Here is a 13,224-nt window from a genome sequence, read left to right on the forward strand (position 1 = left end):
TTACGCACAATTTATATTAAGTAGCAATGCTCAAAGAATTCAAAACTCTTTTCAAAATAATTGGATAATAAGTCTTGAAACAATGTCAAAATTACTAAATAACAAGTTACTTGACCTGAGTAACATGTCACTAGATGTGGGTAACATGTTACTAGATGTGGGTAACATGTTACCTAAATTGTGTGATGGTTCGTAACAGGTTACTAGAACTACGTAACATGTTACCTGACTAAGAAATAGTTATAAATCAGAACTAACACTGAGTAACCGATTAATTACTTATATTAATCGATTACCAATTTGGACAACAAGTTTTGGTAATCGATTACACTGTCGTGGTAATCGATTACACATAGTTGTTGGAAACTAGATTTTCAAATTTGAATGAATAGTTTTCATCCAAAGTGAGTGAGTTTCATTCCAATCGTGTCTCATCTTCATGGAAGGGTACTATGGCTAATTGGAAGTCTATTTAAAGGTATTGAGACCTTCAATTCAATGTACAATCCTCATAAAATTGATATGCGATTTTTTCACAACTTAGTAAAATAATTTATGCACTCTTTCGCAACTTTGATTCTAAACTTTCAGATTTTTTCTGAAGTTGCTTCAAGTGCTAAACTCTAAAGTTTCTTAAACATATAAGAGAATTGTTTAATAACTATATTTAGAGAAAAAGGATTGCAAGTTATAACAATTTTCAAATACTTGTCAAGACAATCCTGCCATTGATTTCATTCTTCATCTTGTTGTAATACTTGTCATCACAAGCGTGTGATGAGAAGGGAAAAATAGTTAACTTGGAAATTTTGTTTTCCAATGGTAGATATTTGTGAGTATGTAAGGTACAAGAGTCTCAGGGAGAGAATTTGTAATTGGAACTCAAAGTATCTAGTGGGAAAATCTCTTCTATGACAAGAGTACCGGATGTAACCTTCAGTGGACAAGACGGTAAACCACTATAAAAATTCTATGTGTACTCTTCTTCTACTATCTTCGTGTACTTTCATTTGGTTTTAACTTGGTTGATTTCTACAACTATTTTCTGCTGCACAAACACTTTGATATCTCAGTAGAAAATTTGGTCGTTTCTCTCATCAACTAATTCACCCCCCTCTTAGTTGTCATCTAATACTTACAATTTCGTGCCCCCATCGATCCATCCCAACATCTCGTTTGCCGCATCCAGCTCCTAGCCGACGAGACTTTCCTCGTTGAACGAATATTTCTTGGGAGGTTTAGAATGATGGTCGTCGTTCCAAGTGAAAGCTAACCGATCTTCCCCGGATCTCAACCCGGTAGAAGCCCCTCTTCCAATTCTTTCACGAGGAGCCGAAGGGGGTGAATAAGGAATGCTTGTTCTTTGATTGAAGGCACATCCATCCTCGACGACCTTCTTTTTCCTCGTTCGGGTTTGTGCTGTGAGTCACGCGAAACATCCAGAAAAAAAGCTTCACCGTGTAGGGAAAATCCCTAACTTTGAATTAGAGGGCAGACTCTTGGATGAACCCCGAAGAGTTCGGGTGCATTTGACCTGGAGCCACCTGGAGATGATTCAACACACCCACGCACCAATCATCTAGAGGAAGATGCAGCCCGATCTTCCGAGAGTAGGCCTCGTACATATAGAAGGTTTAGTGATCCCCCTTCTCGGCCAGAATATCTCTATAGACCCTCTCGTCCTTTCTTGGAGCCACCAGGGCGATGTTGTTCATCGGTCGCTCTAGCGTTGGATATTCGGTTTGGTCTGATACGATAAAAGTTGTTAGTGCCAGTACTTCCCGGTCGAGTCACCAGTAGTAGGAGTCAGGCCCATCCAGGACGGTAGGAATGGTGAATGGGTCGGCCCTAGGAGCATAACTTCTCGCCATTAATGGCATGTTACTAGAAGAAGCATCAGACCCCAATTTGGAGTCCTCATTCATGACCGGTAGCCACCTCTCAAGTAGAATTGCTACTCAGTCGACCACCGCCTCTCCTATTTTGGCCACTCTCTTTTTCCAGTCGGCCAATAGGGTATGACGCGAGAAATCACTTAGCCTTTTCTGGATGGCCCGACCTCTACCGCGGACTAAGATGGACCTCGTATACTTACAACGTCAGGATGACAAAGCAACAAAGATGGGTGGAGGCCCAGGAAAGACTTCCACACCATCCGAACTTGAATCATGCTAAGCAGAAAGTACCATGCTTATATGAAAGAAAAGGAAGAGAAGTTACCTAAAGTAAGGAGGTTGAAAGAAGAAGACGAGAATGATCGGTTGGAGAGCAAATTCGACAGTAAGGAGCTGTAGCTAAAACAAGGTAGAAGAAATAAAGGGGAGGTCCCTCCAAGCGTCATATCCATCATGGCCATCCAAAAAACACACAAGTGCAATCCAACAGAGAACCGCAATCTTATGAAAAAGGGTGGTCGATAGGAAAAACATACCTACAAGAAGCACATAATCAAATACCCTGCACCAAAGCTAATCCAATGACCATGTTAACTCTAGTCAACCACGTGTCAATCGACCAAAGAACCTAATGGTGATCGCGTGTCACTCGGTTGATGCGGCAGAAACAAACAAAGCATATTAGTATTTGACTACCGAACATACTAATAGCCTAGTGACAACATTGTTCTACCCCAGTTAGTCGGTCCACATGTGAAAGGCCGACCTCCGAGGACCGTCAGAAACATCTAGGTCCACTGGCACGCTCGGCTATTGGGCATCCTACTAGAGTGGGGGCAATTGTTCCACCACGGTCAACTGGTCATCCAACATTAACCAGGCTGGTCTTACTGCTACGTCACCATGGGCCGAAAATGCTGAGTCGGTCCTGGGACTACTGCCCCGACATCCCACATGACACGCTACCAACAACATACTGTTACGCCGCCTGCAAATCCCACCTAACCTCTTGCCAACACGATAGGGACAGGCCTGCCATATGGTTGTCAAACCAGCTACAAGTCAACTACGCATAGAGTATGACCTTGCCAAAGCAGCCCCCGATAGGCCCAAATAGTCGATCACCTTGATAGTACCCGCCTATGACTACATCATTCATGCGACCACTATAAATAGGGGAGTCCCCCCCATAAGGAAGTATTCATTATTCTTTATCATTATTATTGCTCTCTAACCTTAGCTCTTTATTACTTCTCATAAATCTCATATTGACTTGATCGTTGGAGAACCTTTTCAGGTACCTCTACTGACGGGTCCACGCTCATAGGAGTTCCATGTCCTACTTATCTCAAGAAAGTTGATTCGGAGAAGAGCACTCCCGAGGAATTCAAGTCAAAGAAAGCCTACATTGTCTAGGACGTACCGGAGGAGGATACGATATAAAGCACCTCAGATGAGGAGGATACCACCAAGCTATGCCTAATGACCAGAATAAATGATGCTTGCGACTCAAAATATGTAAATGAGGTAAATAATGAGCTATACTCTGACACCTCATCTTATTCTTTTGATGATTCACCTCCTTATAAGGATTTATATAACGCTTATGTCAAATTGCATGTGGAATTAAAAAAAGCTAGGATTAGTTCTGATAGAAAACGAGTAATTCTTCTAAATGAACAAAAAATAGTCCTATTACAGAAAGAATTAGATGAGCTGAAACTTGAAAATGAAACTTTTGATCTAATATTTTCCTGTAATACATGCAATTACTCAAATGATAAATTATGTCAATTAGCTGTTTGTGAGTTGGGCGAGACTTTGAAAAATGAGAATTTAAAACTTAATGAAAAACTCGCAAAACTCATAGAGAGTCACAACCAACTAGACACTATGCTTAGTCAAACCAGAACTGTTTGTGACCATACTGGATTAGGGTATATCCCCCCTTTGTCTAGGAAATGACCATATAGGTAACCTATAACTCGACCAAATAAAAGTTTGATAATAAGAAACTTCCAACATGTTTCTATTGTGGCACTCATGGTCACACTTCCTACCGAGTGGTGTATACGCTTGGATGAAAAAGGGAGATAACTCCCTGGTTACTTACAGAAAAGGACCCAATATAAATTGGGTACCTGAAAGAAGCAAGTGATCTATTTTGCAGGTATGACTACGAGCACATGAGCATCATTGGTATCTTGATAGTGGGTTTTTGAGGCATATGACTGGTGATAGATCGAAATTCCTAGATCTATCATTGAAGGAAAAAGGTTTTGTCATGTATGGAGACAAAAAGAAAGGGAAGATATTTGGCACTGGGACATTTGGCAACTCAACTTAGAAAGTGATCGAGAATGTACTATACGTTGAAGGCCTGAAGCACAATCTATTGAGTATCAGCCAACTTTGTGACAAAGAAGTTTATGAGATGATGCAGGGAGAATTTGAGATGTTGATGATAGATGAGCTGACTTTCTTCCTTGGGCTACAAATAAAACAAATGGTAAGTGGCATCTTCATTCATCAATCGAAGTACTACAAGGAGTTACTCAAGAAGTTCGACATGGAAAAATGTAAAGAAGCCTCTACACCTATGGCATCTGTTTTCTATCAAGACAAAGACGAAAAGGGAAAAGCTATTGAGATAACCAAGTATCAAGGGATCATCGGCTTGTTATTATATTTGACTGCAAGCCGCCCTCATATTATGTTTAGTGTTTGCATGTATCCTATGGATGCCTCACTATCCTTGGTAGGGTATTCCAATTCCGATTTCGCAAGATGTAAGTTGGATCAGAAAAGCACTAGTGGGACTTGTCACTTACTAGGAAATTCCTTAGTAGCATGGAACATTAAAAAGCAAGCTTGTGTTGCTTTGTCCACCGCCAAAGCAGAATATATTGCCGCCAGTGTGTGATGCGCTCAAATCCTATGGATGAAGCAACAACTTAAGGACTTTGGTATTAATCTAGAAAATATTCCTATCAAATGTGATAATATAAGTGACATAAACCTATCCAAGAATCCCATATTGCATTCGAGAACCAAGAATATAAAATTTAGGCATCACTTCTTGCGTGATCATGTTCGAAAATGCGATTGTGTGCTTGAATTTGTTGAAACTACTAAACAATTAGCAGATATTTTCACCAAGCCCCTTTCACGAGATACTTTCTATGTTCTTCAAAGAGAACTTGAATCCTTGATTAAATCGTCTAGAATTTTATTATGTGCTTCGCGTGTTGAATGTCTTATATGCTTCAAAATGAATACTTGTTGAATGCATTCTATTCCTAATATGATTCATGATCTAGTATAATAAGCTCTATACGTATGTGTGTTTGCCTAAAATTATTAAATATTTATTAGAAATATTTGCATGCTTTTAAAACTCAATAACCTACTTGATTCTACAAATCTGATGTCAGTTAATCGATTAACCAAAAGCCTAAATCGATTAACCAAAAGCCTTAATCAATTAAAATAAGTTCCAATAGCTAACACTTTATTTTTCACAAAATTTAATCGATTAACGTTCCATCTTAATCGATTACCTGGGCTTATTTATATGAGAATTTGGAATTTTAACTATGATTAATCGATTAAGTGAAGCATTTAATCGATTAACAACATCAAATAAAGTAGAAACAACAATGTTTATGGCACATTTTCTAAATCCTCTATGTCCCCATTTCTCTCTAAATCTCAAAGGCAACAACACAATCTCAATACTTAGCTTAAATGAAGATAAAACCTCAACCTCTACCCATATTGCACTTCATTTAACCCCAACTTCTCTCAATTTTCCAAGAAACCCGTTATCCCCAATTCCAAACCCTAAGTTTAGGTTCCCTCCAAAATACTCTTAAACCTCTCAATTCTCCCAGTTTTTACTATCTAAATGGAAAGAGGTCGCTCAAAAAGGATTAAGACAACAACTTAACGCGCACGTAGGACTCTGATTGCTTCATCTTCAAATCCAAGTGTGAGGCAGGATCGTGGAGACCCCAACTACTTTCTCATTCTGCATGAGACCCAATTGTCGAAATTTCAAGGTAGGAAACCTTTATATATTAGGTATGCCGACTTAACTTGGATGGCTGAACAAAATTTGATTTTCCGCATGGCATGCAAGCTCAAGGAGCTGTCACATTTCCAGAATTGAAAAGAAATATATACCCTGCTCTAATTAGGGAATTCTATGCTAACTTTAGGTATAAAGATAGAAAGTATTGGTCCATGGTTTCTGGGAATTTATTTGAGTTGAGTGAGGAAATTTTTATGAATGTGGGTGGTTTGTCTACTAATGGTGCTAGCATTGGTGATTGTGGTTGGGTTAAGAATTCATTTGATGTTGTTGAAGTTTATATGTCATGTTTGAGAGGTCCTCATTTGTATGTCCAAGGAGAGTTAACTAAAGTTGGATCGTTGTCTGTGGAGAATAGACTTTTGATCTATCTGATAGCTTACATTCTGGTTCAAAGGAACACAAATCATGCACAACCCACCATGAATGATTTGAGGTTCATGTATGCTGTCAAGGAGAATGTTATGATAAATTGGCCTGAAGAGATTCTTAAGGTCATGTGTAGTGTGTCTACTTCACAATCCAATTTGTTACCCTACATTATCTTCATTTCGAGAGTTATTGATTATCTGCACATAGATGTGTCTGACACTATTGTTATGGAATCTACTGATAAAGATCACCTTGTTGGTGAGAGCTTGATTCATAAGATGGGTATTTACAAGTATAGAAATACTTCTCAATATCAAGAGGACTACACCATAGTGGATCTAGACTTATTTAGAGATGATGATCAGGCTAAGATGGATGAGCAGACTGCAGGAACTCAGGAGGAGACATCTGGGAATGCACCGCAGGAACCTTCGTTTGGATTAGCTCATTTGGATGCTATGGAGCAGAGGATGAACAATAGGGTGAATCTGCATTTTCCCAGTCTTTGAAGGATTCATATAATACTGACTTGGAGCAGTTTGAGGAGCCTCAGGTTGCTTACATTGAGAATCACTATCAGTCCTTGAGGAACTTTGTTCAAACTAATGCTGAGGCACATAATGACAGGTTTTGTGCAGAATTTGATAAGCTAATAGTTCTCATCAAGGGAGATAGTAGTATGCTAATTTTTGATGACAGATACCTTCCACCTCATCCTTAGTTCGAAGACCTTAGACCTTAGGATACCTTAGGTTTATTTCTTCTAATGGGTAATTTCAGGATTGTGTTGCTTTGTTCTCCTTGAGACATATTTTCTCTTTGTTTTTATTGGTTTGTAATAGTTACTATCTACTTGTGTTGAACTTTTATAACTTGATATGCTTGATATTGAACCTTGAACGTTACTGGTTTTCCAATCGCTTATATCATATGTTTACGTATGTCATATATAGTATGAATGTGTGTTTAATGGTTCTTGACCATGTTGGTTATATGCATCTATTTTGTATGATTATGCCTGCTGATTACACACTATTATATCAATGCTTGATCATTCTATGCTTAACTAGTTATAGTATAACCATCTATGCCATTAAAATTGTTCTCTTTCTATTTTTTGTCCATTTAATCGATTAACACCATCTATTTAGTCGATTAAGTTTTGTTAACAAGAGCATTTGTTCAAGCTTCCTATAACTAGTTAATTAGTTAAATTCCCAAATTAGTTGATTGATTACAGTTTTGTTATCCCTATATAACTCTTCATACTTTTGACTAAATTGATTAGTTTGTCTTTTTGATAATGTCAAAATGGGGAGAACGGTTGCTTTGTTGTTTGATGTGTGTGCAGGTTGGAAATAGTAAAATTCAGCTTCCGTTTTGTTTTCGCTACCTACTTACATTAAGGGGGAGCAATGCGCTTTAACTTTGGAATTATTAATAACCACTGCACTCTATAATCATCATCAAGCTATTCATCAAACAAGATCTCATGTGGAGTTTGTCATCATCAAAAAGGGGGAGATTGAAAGTGCAAAGTGTCAAGTATAGCACTGTTGAAGTTTGCCTATGTTTTGATGAAGACAAGGACTTAGTTAAAGCTTGAAGATGACTCAACAAATCAGTATGACGTGGACTCAAGGGTTTCATAGAGTTCTCTTTAGAAGTCTAAGATGTGTGCCTTAGATATTGAGTCTAGGTTAGGTAAACCTAGATGCAATTCTCACAAGTCTTAAAAGTAATCATTTCATTTACATGAGACATTCCATTTAGATTATTACGTGTTCATGCATTAAACATACATGTTACTTGTGCATCTCAGACATAATATATCGGTAAAAAATGTATAGTTGATTAGCATAACATATAGGTTGTTTACTATTGAATCATTTAGCTGAAAATGTGCCAGGTAATCGATTAAGAGATGCTTTAATCAATTAAAGTGATTATTTTTCGAACAGAAAACTGAAAACCAGAAAATAGTTATTCCCAACAACTCGTTAATCGATGAAATGAGTACTTAATCGATTAACTGGGACTAAAAATGGTTTTCTATAAAGTTTGTGTTTTCAGATCGTGTACAATATCATATTACGGTATAAATTCTGTGTTTCTACATTTGTATAAACTCATATATATTTATAATATCTTGTGAGTCTTGTATATGAGTTTTAGCTGATTTTTCATTATAATATTTTGAGCAAAAGTGTGCTATAAAACTCTGTTTTGTGTTCTGGTTTATAATAAGGGAATTTGTCTCTTGGTGTCTTATCACCTAAGAGATTCAGTGTGTATTCACCAAGACTTAGAGTTCTTGAGTTTAGAACAACTTCAGGTGATTGAGAGAGTCAAACCAAGAAAGTGGGTTCTTGGATTCAAGAAGGGAGCGTCTAAGTGTTGTATTTGAAGTTTGCATGTAACTATATATTATGTTCAATATTAGTGAAGAAAATCTCCCGATATTAGAAGGGGAGGCCTAAATGTAGTTTGCTAGTGGACCCCAAACGAACTAGGATAAAATTCCTTGTTGCAGACTTTTTCTATCCTTAATCTCTTTACATTTCAAGTCTTATTATTGCATGATATTATCTGATATTTTGGATACTGTTAGGTTGCTGTATCTAGTTTAATTATGTATAAAAATATATGTTCTTGAACGTCGGTGAGTGGCTATGCAAGAAGACATTCTGCAACTTGCTTTTTTTTCTTCGTGTTAATCGATTAAAGCAGAGTGTTAATCGGTTAACTGGTGCTTTTACCAGAATAGGGCTTTGGTGCGAAAAGCGGTAATTGATAACTGTGACACCTATTCAACCCCCTCCTAGGTGTGTTCTGTCCACTGATATAACGGTATTAATAACACTGATTCTGTCCCTTTCTTTTTACGGTTTCTCTCTTTTTGTAATGTTATTAACATCCCTTTATTTAAGCCAATATTGGTCCATTCATCTTCTCCTTTATCATGACAGATTTCCACTCGCTTTTCCAATTAATTTTTTGTTTCCATATGCAACCGTGTCTAAAATAGTTACATTTATGTTGTATGCAGAAAAAAATATATCATAAAAACAGTCAAGGCGGTCAAAATTTAGTTGTTTTTTTATTGAAAAAACTAAGGGCTGATAATAAAAAATTAGCAGTTTTTCCTTCCGAACATAAAATAGGGATGTAAAAGTTTTGTTTGCTTCACTGACCGAACCAAACACAAAGAGATGATTCATTTTACCTCAATGAACCACAAATATTATTGCAAGAACCGAATCGAACCGCTCATTAATGATTTAGTTCAGTCATATGGTTTTCATGGGTTTTTAAAAAAAATGGGATCAATTGAAGGTTCAAAACATATTATAAGAGACATTATTTGTCCATAAAAGGAAAAAAAAACTACTACTATTTTGAGGAGTAAAAAAATTGAAACTCATAATTACTTGTTAGTAACATATATAACAATTATGTAATTTAGGAAGGGAAAAAACGAATGACCACATATACAACAGTACAATTCACAATTAGTAATATATATATATTAGTAACATATATAATAATACAATTCGCGATTAATAATATACATAACAATTTACGAACATATATCAATTAGAAACATACATAATAGTAACATATACATAATATTACAATTTACAATTAGTAACATATACAAGAATACATGTATAACAACTTATGGTATATATTATTTTCAAATCCAATACCACGAACATTTGAAAGTACGTAAATAATCATAACACTGAGAAAATATCACATATATATAATAATTTTGTAAGTAGTAACTAATGACAACCTCTTAGGGCTGCCTTTTTTGTAGGATCGTTTTGAGATTGAAAGTTTTGAGCTTTTTAATTTGGATTCGATTTTGGACATATTTAGGGTTTTAGGTCACTTTTTGGTTGTTTTATGTAGGATAATAGAGTATGAATGTATGTGTTTGGGTTTGTAGGTCTTAGGTCACGATTTGTACGTGCAGGTTAGGTTTTTGTAGAGTGTTGGCTACGGAATGGTATAGGTAATTAGGGTTGGTTAATTTAGTGGGGAAGGTCTAGGCTTTATGTGTGTAGGGTAGGATTTGTAGCTGTTTAGTTTGGAAACGTGTGGAGGGTTAGTTTAAGGTTGGGATATTTGGTATAAGACTTGTTGATCTCAGTTTGAATGTGAATAGAAGGGTAGGCTTCGGTTTAGGGTTAAGGAAGATGATGAATGCAAAAAATTATGAACTGGATGTTTATAGAATGGTGAATGAAGGTGATGAATTAATGGATGAATGATGGAGTGTAATTTGTTTTGTGCATGAGGCACTTGTGAAAGTGGAAAAGGAATGAAGGGGGAAGCTCCACAAGCTTGATAACTCGATAAGTTATGGTGTTCGCCACAAGCAAGGAATTTTGATAAGAACTCAACAATGGTGGCAACAACCAACCTAGGTTTAGGAGACACATATCGACTAAAACACTTTAATTTCTTAATCAAATTCAACTTAACTTCATTAATGCAATCTGATTACATAAATAGGCAAGCAACTAGGCTCCCTTGAAAAAATAAAACGAAAATAATAATTAAAAACCTAATTAAAACTTAGACTAAGTCCTAAAACTAATTAACTTTTAAAAATAAAATTCCTAATTAATTTTCGAAATTAATAATTCCTAATTAATCATGAAAATAAATCTTGTTGAGATTTTGGAGTTGTTGGCTGAATTCCTTGAAGTATGACTTGGTCTTGAGTTGTTGGACAGTTGAAGATTTGGATTTGAATCAGCCTTGAAAAATCCTATAATTAATTTGGCCGAATTTAATCATAGAACTTCCTTGCTTGAGTGGACTTGATCATCTTATCTTCATCCCTTAAGTATAGCCGCAAGTTGGTTCTGAAATTGAAAGTCAAGTAGAGCCTTGACTTGTTCTAATCAGCCTCTTATCATCTCCTTAATTTGTGCCTTGGCTTGTTCTAATCAACCTTTTATCATCTCCTTAATTTGTGCCTTGCCTTATCCCGAGGAGTAACCATATGTTTCTTAAACCTAATCTGATTTGACCAAGGAAATTGAATAAATCTCCCTATTTATCTTTTAAGACTTGACTCCATATTTGTAGTTGTTCTCTCTTGTGCTCTTAAACCATCCCTATTTTCATGCCACCTTGTCTTGAGCCATGTCATGCCTTGTAAGAATTGATCATGTCTTGATTTCCATTTGTCCTAGTTGTGCCATGTTGATCCTATTGTCTAGCCGTGCCATTTCGAACCCAAAGCCTAGGTTAACTAGTTGGCCATTAATGGACCACATGATACAAATAAATTAGATTAATAAATTTCCAACCCCATATTACGCGAATTAAATACTAACATACTTGACATCAAATGAAATAAACTCCTAAGACTAAATAAATTCCTAAGCCTATATGAGAATAAACTCATTTATTTATAACAATGCAAATAAAAATAAACTAAGATAACTAAATACCTAAGGACATAAATGTCCTTCTTTCATGTAATCTCCAAGGTCAAATGAGTCTTTTGTGACCTTAGATGGACCTGATTTGGCTTTGGCCCTAGTTATAGGACCTTCATGACCTCTCTCGCCCTTGGAATCAAAGGTTTCCCTAGGAGGTTTTATATCAGTAACATATATAATACTAACATAATAACAATTTAGTAACATATATAACACTATAATTCACACAACTGATAATTTAAGCCACAAAGTTGATTGAAGAATTCAAACAATAATATAACATTATTCCCTAGTATCTATTTTTTTAATATGTGGTTCGGTTCGATTCTAACGGTTCCTAAATTTTTAAAACCATAAACTGAACTGAACATAAACTATTCCTTAAAAATAACATAATCGAGCCATGAAACTGAACCATATTTTGTGGTTTGGTTCGGTTCCATCGATTTCACAGTTAAAACCATAACTCTTACACCTGTAACCCCTAAACACAATAGAGTCTAGGCCGAACGATCAATTGTAACATCCATGAAAATGATAATTGGTGTATCATTATTTATTAGGTGAAATATATGTTTTGCGATCATATTTTGGAGGTGTCTTTTATTAAACAAATTAATATCAGTTAAATATTTGATCTTAAAATATGATGATAATGATGTTTTAAGAATAGATAAATTGATTAAATAAGATAAAAATAGTAAGAACAAATAAAATAAAAATAAGAATTTAGATGAAAGGAAGAATGAGAAAGTTAGGTTACTTTTGAAAGATAATTTTGAGAGGTTTTACCTATCGACAAATCGTTCCTTAGCAAGGTGCCAATTTGTTGAAAGGTTATTATTTTTTTTTGTGGTGTGTTTTCTTTTTAATTTGATTAAGTAAAAGAACTCGGTTTTACTTTTTGTTTGCCATCTTGGCTTTGTTGAAATAAATTCCACCGCTGGTATAATGGTTTCAAGAATGTTCCAGTTACAACTTACTTCTTAATTATCATGTGAATGAGTTATTCCTTCTTTGCCCCATCTCGGCTTAGTTAGAATTCTAACGCCGGTATAATGATATCGAAGCAATCCCTTATTACATAATTATTAAGTACCTTTGAATACCATCTCGGTTTTGTGGAATAAATTTCAACACCGGTTTAATTGTATTCTAATGTATAAAAGTGATGAATAGTTAATTGTTAGATAGAAATAAATAAATAAATAACAATGGAATAATAAATTTAAAAGACCTTTATTTATTTACTCGCTTTCGGGTTCATTTTATTAACAAACCAAACTTCTTCCTTAAGGAAGGTTGGTATTAAAGAATAAATAAAATGCGAAAAGTAAATGACAATAAATAAAAGTTAGTAAGTTAGTTTCATCACTTTTGTATATTAAAAGGTGTTTTC

The sequence above is a fragment of the Lupinus angustifolius genome, chromosome LG06 (genome assembly GCF_001865875.1).
Source record: "Lupinus angustifolius cultivar Tanjil chromosome LG06, LupAngTanjil_v1.0, whole genome shotgun sequence".
NCBI lineage: Eukaryota > Viridiplantae > Streptophyta > Magnoliopsida > Fabales > Fabaceae > Lupinus > Lupinus angustifolius.